The sequence below is a fragment of the Haemaphysalis longicornis genome, unplaced genomic scaffold (assembly GCF_048455015.1).
Source record: "Haemaphysalis longicornis isolate Haplotype H1 unplaced genomic scaffold, Haemaphysalis longicornis Haplotype H1 scaffold_6, whole genome shotgun sequence".
NCBI classification, from domain to species: domain Eukaryota; kingdom Metazoa; phylum Arthropoda; class Arachnida; order Ixodida; family Ixodidae; genus Haemaphysalis; species Haemaphysalis longicornis.
The window spans coordinates 55220274-55232680 of NW_027526407.1; positions in this window are offsets into that span (position 1 = coordinate 55220274).

Consider the following 12407-nt stretch of genomic DNA (forward strand, 5'->3'; position numbering starts at 1 on the left):
GTAACACACACATGCGCTTTCTTGGGTCGCGATGGGACCGTCATGTATTTTGTGCAAGGCGAAGTCGACGAAGGATATACGTCTCCCTTAAAAAGTAAATTAATTTGAGTGCACCTATAAATTGTTATTGCCGCTCATTAGTTCAATCATAGTGGTTAATTTTGAAACAGCTGCCAAACATAACTATAGCAGGGGAATCAGACTGCCTAGCATGAGACTATCAATCGCTAATATAGAGTATTCAACAGGACGGCAGGTTGGGCGAGTTGGTGCTGATTCATCTCGAAAACAGGCGCGGAAACACGTAGACTAAGACGAGAAATACACAGGACGACGCGCTTCGTCCTGTGTTTTTTTGTGCGCTTCGTCCTGTGTATTTCTCTTCTTAGTCTACGTCTTTCCGCGCCTGTTTTCGAGATATAGAGTATTCAGACACTTAATGTGCATTGCATATGGCAGTCATTAAGAAAGCCGACAATAAATTGAACTCTCAATTTGCGACAGTTACATCTGCACGTATCGGTTCAGCCAGGGCTATCTGGAGACGTTCTTCAGCTGTATACACTAGATAAAAGGAAGGAATGCGATATGCGAATGCAATACGCGATAGAATGAAGGAATTCGATATGTGTAGCACAGCCTTCTCATTTATGCCAACATCAAACCGGTGGCCACAAAGGTGCCACACCAGACCTTGTAGAATTTCCACGCTTCCATTCCAGCGTTCTCACAGCAACAAGGATGATGACGAAATTGCATTACCGAAGCTGGGTTCCAGTAATGCTGTAGCTGATTATGAAAGTTCTGGCTAATGCTCATTCAGATTGTGGTCATCAGCATTCTTATTTTCCTCAAAAATAATGGACCATCGCAATGCCATCAGTCCGTGTATCAGAAGCAAAAATAAACACAGAAAAAGCAAGAGGGTCATATGTACAAGCAATTCTTATCCAACAAATTTTATTTCACCACCAGTAATACCACCAGACCTCTAGGGAAGTTTGTGACAGTAAGAGCAAGGCTAAGATGACCTAACGTGCGACTTCAAAGAAAGGAAGAAACTGTAGAAGAAAGCTAGGGAGGTTAACCAAGGAAAGAAGAACTGTCCATCTGGCTGTGCTACATGTGGAAATGGGAACAGTAAACTTGAAAGGAAAGGGAAGGACTGGCATAAAATAAAGGATAAAAAAACATGGCGAGGAAATGGCCAGTACAAAGACAGCTCCATGGGCGAAAAAAAGATAGGCATAAAACAAGCAGGCAAAATGACAAAATGGGCAAACGAAGGATGCTGCATGCTGGTAACACCCCTACAGCACCTTGACTGTTTTTCTCTTTTAATCACTGCAATCTGCTTCTTCAAGGCAAGAGCTGATTTGGCTACTTTAGCTCCATCTTGTCTAAAACCACTGAAATATGTCTGATTTTCTGTGTACATAATGTAAATAGGGTACAAAATTTCTAATTTTTAAAATTTCCCCTGAAGTGTCTGCTCCTTCGTGGAAGCTTTCGTGACTAACTGCCTCGTAGAATTGCATTTGCTTTGTTCATTTTTTGCTCTTTTATGCTGCCTCTGCTTGTATTTGTTTATTTCGTTCTTCTCCTCTTCTCCAGTGCTTAGGTTTTTTATCATGAAATTTTTTTTTCTTCAAAAAGGTTTTTTCGCTTTTAACCCTGTCTGTTTATTGGCTTTAAACCTGCCATAGCTTTGCTGAAATAGTTAGTTCCTCACACAATTTTCCTCTTTCTCTATTTTGGGAGAGGGGGCATGAAATTTTAAAAGGTAAAGGGCCCTGCAGCGACTAATGAACACTTGCACTACTTTCTTTGTAGTTGGAAGTACTGAAAGCTATAGTTCCACAAACCCAGAATGGAAATGCGCGTTCTACATATCTTCTAGTCTGGTTTTTTTTTTGTCGAGATTTTGTTTAAGCTGCTATTAAATAGAATTATTGCGACCTAATGTAACCTGACAGCATTAGTCATGTAGTACCTTGTGTGACGTCCCAAGCATACAATCAATGACAAATCCTCTAAGCGTATACCTAGAAAAACGGACAATCTCTTGAGAGAGTTTCTTGATGCACATAACTTAGTAATATTAGGCTTGGGTATTTCACGTTTATTGAATCTAAGCTAATGCAAGGGCCACTACCTAAAAGCATTTCAACTGGAGAAAAAAGTTGACACACGTGCTGCAGGGGCCTCGTATACAGGCACAGGAACAGGCACAGAAAGCATGTTTGTTTAGCATAAAGTGCAGTCACAAATACGATTTCCATTTACATGCATTTCTTGGAAGCGTTGTCCAGTTCGAACTTTCATTCACTAGAAAAGGAAGTAGTTGTAAAGAGCACCTCAATAGATTGCGAAAACAATCAGCTGACGCATACAGGGGGGGGGGGGGGGGAGGCGTGTGAAGCATGTTAAAATAGCGCTGTACAGACGGGACAACAAAGAAAAGACTACACAGGACTAGCGCTGCATATCAACTGAACTCTTTTAGCAGACACAAAATGATATATACAGAAACAGCGCATGCGCGAATACAGGGGAAGCCACCAGGAAAAAAATCAGGGGAAAAAAGCAATCAGGGGAAAGTGATTTCTTTTTAAAGGAAGCAGGAAAATAAATGGACTGGGGATATTATTAAGCTCTCATGGGAGCTCACCTGCATTTAACACAGTCCGGAAGCGGGAATAGTTGGTGAAATAGGATAGGAGAAAGAAAAGTAAAGATTTGAAAGGTGAGGAAAGAGTAGAGAAGAGTAGTTCCACTGTGGTCAATTCCGTCGCACACAACACACCACGAACACTGTTGTCTGGCGTAATGCTGCGTCCGGGACACGAGAAACCTCGGAGGGAACAGTGCAGCGCGGACGCGAGCATGGTGCGACGAAGAGCGAAGTCTGCGGCGGTCCCGACCGCTTTGGAGATGGGTACTAAGGGGGAGGGGGGGGGGGGGAGCTGGCACTCGACCGCCCACACCAGCAGAGCGAAAGCCAGGCGACGTCCAACGGCCCGCGCACGCAACGGGCCGCCGAAATGAAGCCCCTCCGAAGCACAGGAGCACCAAAAAACACGACCGTTCAACTCCGAACCGACGACCGAACTCCCCTGACGCACCCGCAAAAGCCACCTCTCCGAGCGTACGAAGTACCCGCTAATTTAGGCGCTACCCTTCTCAGTTGCGGAGAATGCAAAACTGCATCTAACGCAGCAGCATGGCACAAAAGTTCGCTACCTACCACAGGAAAAACTTCACACAACGTTTCTGCACAGAAACGTTTTCACGGAGCACTCACAGCAACGGTGGCTGCCATGATGGAATGCGTTGGTTACTAGGTGAATACCGACTACTGCCGCCAACTCTAGTAGGCAAAAAGGCAGCGGGCAACGCTGTGAGGGTGGCATCATGTCAGCGCCCGGGTGTAGCACGGTTTCAATGCACTGGCTGGCCGGGCAGCTTTTGCTCTAGAGTCAGTAGTATTAACTCTAAGAATTGAGCAGTCGATGTTGTTGGGTTGACCGCCAGGTGGGGGACCTTCTCAGTCCAGGGAGCTCTGGGTCTTGGCGGCCTGTCTCGCCCGGTCTACTCGACGTTGTTGGTGATCTGGGTTGGAGCTGGTCAACCGACCCTCGCACTGTTCAAATGAGGGATTTGGATCTGGGGCAAGGGATGTTGCGTGGCGCCACTCCCGTACCATGTGCTAGAGAGGGCACGGCTCTATGCAGAATTTACAAGTGTATGTGTACAATGTCGGATGCATTGAGTGTAGTAATGTACCACGTGGAAATGTGTTAGTTTGTAGCTGTCTTTAGATGACCGTGTCTTCACGAGACGTGTTGAGATGTGGAGGCGGAAAGGTTCTTCGTCCCAAGCGGTAGTGGGCCAGGATGTCACTGCACCTTCTGGGGATTATTTCTCGCGTTGGGCTTATGGAAGGACTGGCTGACATCCAGATTTATTTTTTTATTTCTGTTTGGAAGTGGCATATCTCTAAAATAAGCAAACTAGGCCGTTGTGAACATTCATATGCATTTGTAGCGCTTTTGGTATTGGCGCACGATTGTTTTTAAGTGCGGGGGTCAAGAAGTAGAAAGCCCCATAGGAATGTTAACAGGTGAGTCCCTCTTAAAGGGACCCTGCAACACTTTTTCAACTTTTTTTGAATTCATATATGCTTGCAGAACGCAGCCACCCAACACCCCCGGTGCTTAGATTAGGGTTCGCAAAGTACCTCAGCCAAAAATTACTGCTCTGTGCCCATCAGATAACTTGTAAACTCGCTCGAAAGATTCTTCTCTCTTTCCCGGTCTTGACGTTCTTCGACGGCTCGAATTACGCAACTATGGCCATGTAGCGGCTGTTGGCCGGTTTTCCTTCAGTTCAGTTGCAGCGATGAACGCTGTTCGACAGCAACTTAAAAAAAGACGCCACAAAAACAAAGCATAAATGGAAGGCGTATCTGGTGCGACGAGCAAATCACGCTGCGCCGCTCCGTGTTGGCGATAACTATATATAGCTTTCGCAGTGGTTCCAGACGCGAAGGAAAAAATTAAGAGTGAAAGCGCTTACCGAAAGTGTTGCAGGGTCTTTTAAAAATGGCCTTTCCACTGAAACATTTTGATACCTGGAACGTTCTCTCCTGGAACTATATGGTTCTCCGCGCTGTGCTGTTCAGGCGACAGATACAGCGCAGAACTTCGTGCAAGCCGACCTGACGGACGCCCCTTCCGCACACGGCTGTGGTGTTACAACTGCGGAGAGGGAACGGGACAAGCGACAACGACGGAAGGAATCGGTGACGGTATATTATTTCGTCGCGGTCGCCCGAACTACTTCAGCCATTGAGTTATGTTTGCCGCTTTAGAGCTTAGGCGTGCCCTATTTAAGCTTATGTCTAGCTTAATTGCAGCCTGTTTTGTCGGATGGGAGTGCCCCACGGATGTTTCTGTGTACTGCAAGGTTTAAAACTATATACGCACTCTCTAATAACATCGTTATTTTCGCTCTCGAATGTTTCGGTTTACGAAAATGTTTAAACTTTATGCGCTATCTGTGAGAGCATCGTTATTTCCTCTCTTTCTGCAAAATATCCGCTCTTAGAGGATATCCAGCCGGCCAACCGAGACGTGTACACGCCGAACGTATATAGGACTAGTGGAACGCTGCATCCAGACTTTCCAGCTGCCTTCTCTGTGCGCATGTGTGTGTGCATAGGCCAAGACGGAGTTCGCCGGCCGCGGGGCCTCGACAGCGTGGCTGCAGCCACCGCGTTAAAATTTCATAACTCCTCAATTACGCCATAGGTGGGGCGAGCGCGGCGCCGATCGGGAAGAACAGAGGGGAACGGATAGAGAAAAATGAGCTGGCGGCTGCCACGAGTTCAGACAAAACTGCGAAAAGCGAAAGAACCCGGGAGACTGGCGGCTTTCCTCTGTACTTCTACACGGAAGGGCTGCCGCTGTACAGCCGTATATATATACACTGCAAGGGCTGGTTCTAGCGAGGTCGTGCGCTCAGATCCTCCGCTCGAGGCTTTCGTCTCCCGAGCGCCGCTTACGTTCATCTTTTTTCGAACCTGCGACTGTTTTCATCGTCTTCTTTCGACGTCGTTTTCTTTTTTTTTTTTTTCATTCGCCCCGCACTGGGAGGGGTTGCCTCGCTCCTTGATAAATGACCCAGCAAAGGCAAGGCTTCCAGCCCGGTCGTAGCGTGCTGGAAGCCCGACGGCACGAAGAAGCAGAGAAGGCAAAAACGCAGAAGAGCAATGGCGCCGGCGCGTAGCAGACGAAAACAAAAGAGGCCTAAGCTGCCTCATCTGTCAGAGCGATGGCCGCCACGCCGTGCGTCCATTGGTCGTTTTTGGCGCGTTGGCGGCCTGATGGATGACGTTTGCGCCGCAGCGATCAGCCAATCGGAAAACGCCGTGGGAGGCGTCGTCGTCTATCGTCTGCAGGGTTACGTGAGTGCGCGCGCGCGTTTGTGTGTGCGTACTCTGCAGGTAAAGCAGGGGTTGCTCTCGGAGGGCGTCGTCTACTACTACGGTCGTCTGCTACACTTATGACGTCACGCGCGACGTTATCGATGAGTTTTCCTTTCTCGGGCCGTGCACTCGTGTCGAAAACAGACCCCAATTTGTGTGGACGTGCCGAACGTCTTTCGGTGTGTTCTCTTTGTGCTCCGAGAAAGCCGGACCCTATCTTCGCTCGTTGATTGATACAGTGGCTGACCCCCGATTTGACTTCGCAGAAAACACGGCCGATTCATTTCGGAAATTGACGGCATTGACGAACAACTTTCCCCTCTCAGTGCGGCTAAGCGCGATGCTGTTATCGGTATTAAAACACGATTTCGTGCACGAGAGAGATCGAATATTAAAAGGCGTGCTCTTAAGTCGGAACTTCGTAAAGGTTCATAAACTTTTGAAAGCTGTTGAGAAGCCAACATTTTGAAGGCCAGATTAATTGTACTCTGGAGGTCCCAGTTGTTGACTTCCAAACATCGCTGTTAATTAGTGCGTTCATTTTAAATTCATTCTAGAACGTGCACAAACGCTAACGCATAAAAATTATACAGTCCTTGTTAATTTTTGAAACTGCAGTCTTCATAAACCAGACATAGAAGTACCTATTCCTGAAAGTCGGTAGGCCGTCGCTTGCAGTTTTGATAATTCTTTGCGTCAGACTTACTAGCAATTTCTGATTGGTTTACCTTGGGGTTGTTAGCCTTTATGATGAAGCCTAGCTCACTTCATTGAACCCTGGCTTTTTTTTTTCGTTCTCGGCTTTACCTGGAATAAGAGTTTCGTGACTTTAAGAATAAGAGTTTAGCTATAAAATGCGTTTAGCATTTGCCAACCCATCTTCAACTTTTTGTGAGCACGTGCTTGCGCGCTTCGACACTTTCAGAGGCTATTAAAAATAGAAGGCCTCTTCAATTTGCTCTTCTGGGCTATCGCGAACGGCTCGAAAAGCAGCAAGCTTGATATTTTGTGTTGTTTTTTTTTTTGCGCATACGAACGCTTCGGAAGCGGCAAAGGTCGGAAAATAAATAGGCACGTCTAAAGAGGCTAAGAATATTACTATACTTACGGGGAACACTACACAAAAATCACACCTTAGTTACGTGCATACATGTTAACGCGATTTCCGTTTTATTAGGCGAAACCATACGAAAAAATGCGGAAGCGTCAGCGGCGTTGCCGAAAGGGGGTTATATAATTACGTCAATAAAGAGTGCGGTGCGACCGCCGAATGGGGAAAACAAGCCATAACAATGTAGAAGAAAAAAAAACACGTGATTGCCAACGCGCCGCGCATGCGCAGTAGTGAGCCCCAGTTATGTGCTACATATAGATATTACGCAGTTATCCCTGGCTATTCACACATATACATATGTCCACAAGCCGTACCGTAGAGTAACTCCTACGCCAAGGTGCCATCCTCGCCCCAGTACTAATCGCCCCGCAAATACGGGTACTATGAACTAATGAACGTAGGCAACCCTCGTTTATTTTATCTGTTCTTATGTAATAAAAAGGAAACTTGTGATTAAATTACACTAAAGATAATCGTCAGAGTCACTGGCGCACTCTATAGATCCACTTTAATTAGCACCCAGACGACTTACGTTTCCACCACGCCTACCTCGTTGTACTGTTGACTGGCCCGATGCATCATTCGGCAGACTTCCCAGGAAACTTTTCAATTGACAACTATGCGGCTCGCGGCGTGAACCATACAACCACAAGACGCGCGCGACACATCGCTTGTGTCCACTTTCCGCTAAGTGCTAGACGCGCCGCAGCGTATCACATTTTGGCGGGAACTTAAACAAAGTTCCTAAATGCGAGAGACCAATTATTACAATCACCGCGGACCGAGCGAGCTAATTTCACCTTCTCGCACTATCATCAAGCGCGGCGATCGATCATACGGTTCCTTCTCTGTCCCCCGACCGTGCCTCCCCTATTGTGCAGCGGTTCCGCGACGTTTATTGACCGCTCTGAATGGCTGAACGATATAGCATGGTTTGTAATTGAGAAAAAATGCGGACGCGCTTGCTTTTATGGAAAAAAGCGAATTTTATATCCGTTCGGTACTATCGTTGCGTCAGCATACAAGTTCATTACAGGCTGAGGGCATCTCCTCCGTATATATATATATATATATATATATATATATATATATATATATATATATATATATATATATATATATATATATATATATATATATATATATATATATATATATATATATATATATATTTACTACAGTACATATATATATACTACAGTACAGCCCACTTGTAACGAACACACCGGGAAACGCAAATCAGTTCATTATGGGCGTTTTTTGCTATATCTGACCATAAAATATCCGTAAAAGGACGCGGGTTCGATTCCCGGCAGCGGCGGCCGCTTTTCTGATGGAGGCGAAAAGCAAAAACGCCCGTGTGCGCGAGATTTTAAAGATCCCCAGGCGGTGAAAATTAATCCGGAGCCCCCCACTATGGCGCGCCTGATCGTCTGCGTTGCGCCGGCGCGTTAAAAAGAAAAAAATTAAAAAATCCCCGTATATAAATCGTAACGGGAAGCGAATATTTGCTCTTAAAACCGGGATATATATATATATATATATATATATATATATATATATATATATATATATATATATATATATATATATATATATATATATATATATATATATATATTTATATATATATATTTATATATAAGACAAATAATAAGCGTTGGCAGTCAAGAAAACCTAAGACTCAAAAAATTCTTCATCTGTTTCTATGACCCACCACAACCTCCCCTTTTCTTTCCGAGGTACGCTTGTTTTCTGTCTTATTTCACCGAGCCCCTCGTTTCCCATATATATATATATATATATATATATATATATATATATATATATATATATATATATATATATATATATATATATATATATATGGGCGTCCGGAAGGGGGGGCAAGGGGGGGTTGGAGATTCGGATATTTTATGCACTACAAAAAAGCTGCACAGCTTGGTTGGCCCATAATTAACATAACTTTGCCCTGAAGGGCGGAAGAGAAGAGAGAATGACGCCGACGTTCTCTCCTTTGTCCCGCCCTTTAGCGCAAGGTTTTTTTTAATTATGCACGTGTACCAACTTGCCCAGCAATCCATGCTACTCAAATGATTAGTACACTCAGGTCCTGCATATCCGCATGGAACGCCCTTCAGGAATGCGGTCAACATTGCACTTTAGACGGTGGGACTCTTCGATTTACAGTCTTGGACTCGCCACCGACTCCCCGAGAAGCAGTCCGGCATTAGATTTTCCCATGCATACCTATGGCTTCGGGGAATCCTCGGACTACCCGCGGACTCTCCACGGTGAGTCCGAGACTGTAAATCTAAGAGCCCCACTGACTGACATTGCCGGTCATGTGACGGCAGTGAAACAGACTGCCTGTGCTGGCTTAAAATTTAAGATAGCGAACAATTCTGAAAGGCTTGACTTTTTTTTTCTCTTAGCTCTAGATTTATGCAGTCTTACCACAAGAACATCAGTTTTCAGACAAATTTGCAGCTATATCTAGCTTAAAATCTTCACCGCTACAGGGAGAGTGTAACGTCCTCCCTGGCCACGGAGGAGAACCTTTTCTTGCCTCCATGTCCCGTCCCGTCCCATCACCTTGTACACCCTTTCCTTTGAAATTGCGAAATGTCGGCACAACCCAAGCCCCGAAACAAAACCTATAAATCAGCCCCTCAAAACGCTTTTACGCCTTTATGGCATTGAAAGTGAGGGAGGCCAGTAGTATCTTTATTGTGTGAGCCATTTCAACAGACTTCATCACACATGCCATCCCACAATTTGCCCAGAAAAACTCGAGGCGTCTGCAGCTGCTATTCAAGGAACATTGACGGAGTGCAGTTGAATGTATGTGAACGTATTTTGGCGTATCAGTTGGCGTAAGTCAAGAACCCGCACGCAGTGAGGCTGGCCACTCTTCTTTACAAAGTGACAGTAACTTTTCGCATTTTCTTTATTAACTTTATTTCTTTGCTCGGTAATAAATTCCAATGCATATTCTCCAAGTCTGATTCTAATTTGCTGTTTGTAATTTTTGTAACCACAAATAGCGCCTTTTTGGTGCTATCCAACCGTACACCCCCCTTCCCCCCCCTCTTGCTAATGGATGCCCCCCCTTGCAAAAAGTTCTGCGGACGCCCTTGTATATATATATATAAAGACAACTTCGAACAAGGTAGAAATCACGATTGTTGCCATCGTTTCAGCAAAGACACTTGCTTCGTCAGGTCCCTGACGAAGGCAAGTGTCTTTGCTGAAACGTTGGCAACACTCATGGTTTCTACCTTGTTCGAAGTTTCTTTTCTTGTGTTCTCCACCATCTTCCAAGTTTTATTGCTCCCTATATATATATATATATATATATATATATATATATATATATATATATATATATAGAGAGAGAGAGAGAGAGAGAGAGAGTACTACGTCCACAGGCTTTTAAATTCGGCCCTTAGATTTACGTGAAGACCACCTCTACATTGAGGTTTTGCACCCAGATGGGGACAAAATTAGGTGGTAATTACTGATCTCGGTTACCAAATTAAGTAAAATTTAATAATCACCTTCTTAGTGGCTGCAGTGAGCAGGCATGTTTGCATTGAAAACTTGTACGCAATCGTGTTTCGACGCAGTTTCATTTGGCAGAATTCTTCTATCGTATCTACTCCGAGATATCGAACAGCGAAGTTTAATTGCCGTTCATGTGATTAGGCATGCTAGGCACTGAAGACCGACGCAAAGGTCCTCGCTTTTGTTCTGTGTTGCGGTGGTGGTTCCGAGTACTGCAGATTGCGATAACGCCAGCCAAGACTGAAAGGGTGCCAGTTATCACTTTTTCCTATGCCCCCCCCCCCCCCCCCCTTTGTCGAACAAAACACTGTACACGTCACAAAATGGAGGAGCTTTGCGCCGATCTTCACTGTTCAAAGATGAAAACACAAGCCATTGCACCCAGTGGGTCCTTTACGTAATGCCACGGGAGAAAATATCGATGTTAATTATAAGAAAAGCGCTTACGGTTAATCCAGCGGTGGTAATTGAAAGGAGAGGCGAAGCGCGATGGACAAACGCTTGTCGGTGAGGTTATGTTAATACGGTGTGTTGCATATGACTCGCGCGAGGTAATAACGGTCAATGCAAGAATTCAAGTGCGTCAACAATAACACAAATATTACTGACAATTGAAAACGTTGATCCGTAAGCGTCATGAATATGTATATGTTGAACAGACGAGAAAAATGAATTAGTTGCTGATGACAACAGCTGCAAATTAAAAATACTCGCTACAGATAAGCGTCTTGAAGTTATCTTTTTTACACTCGGTACATAACTGCCTTGTGCCACAAAGCTATGGTAATACTGCAACTGCTGTAAAACCCGGCTGCATTACCCAGTCCCGATCGTCTACCAACGCTAACTTGAAGAATTCAGTCTAAGCAACGCCAAATCTGGTTTCGCCTATGCAGGAAAATATGCTGTGTTTCCCTATTCTGACACTCACACAGACGACCGCTTTCACGTATACCATACCTACAGCGCTTAACATATGTAGCGAACAGTAAGAATACACTTAGTTTGCGCTAATTTGTGCGGAAACAAATGAGTCATGCGATGACCCAGCCACCTGTCTCAACTATAGGCGACGAGTTTAGTGTTCTTCACGAAAAAAACTATGGTTCTGAGGCTCTACTTAGAATCGAACCGAGCAAAGCGTTAGCAAAGCGCAAATTGCAAATCGCGGTCACATTCGCTCGCATGGTTTGAAATTCAGACACCAGTTGCAATGAACCTGTCGTGTTGTGCACAGTAGTGCAACAACAAGTCGTTGAAGAGTTTGGTGTTGGGCCTGTTGGTACATACTTTGGAGAACGGTGAAACCCAGCCTTAAAGACGCTAACACGAGAGAGAGCAGAGAACACACACGCTGGGACTAGCAACAGTTTAATGAATAAAATTCCGAAGGAAAAGCAAGGTCAGGGCATGCGCCGTAAAAACTAAAGAAAGAAGGTCAGCTGATGACGCAGTTCAAAACGGCTCTTTTTGAAATATTCAGATTCTTTACGTGATACTGTTAGTGAGGGAACACTCACGCACTTATCATAACCATGCTTACGCATTTGGTAAGCTTCGATAAGCTCCCGCTCGCACTTTGTGGTTCCCCTACCAATTATTTGTGTTTTGTCAAAGAGGGGGGTGCATCCACAACTTCGGCAATGGGCAGGCAAGTTTGCCCTTCCGCCTGACGTGACCGAAGTTTCATGTTCTTTTAAACGAACGTTCAGACAGCGTCCCGTCTGTCCAATATAC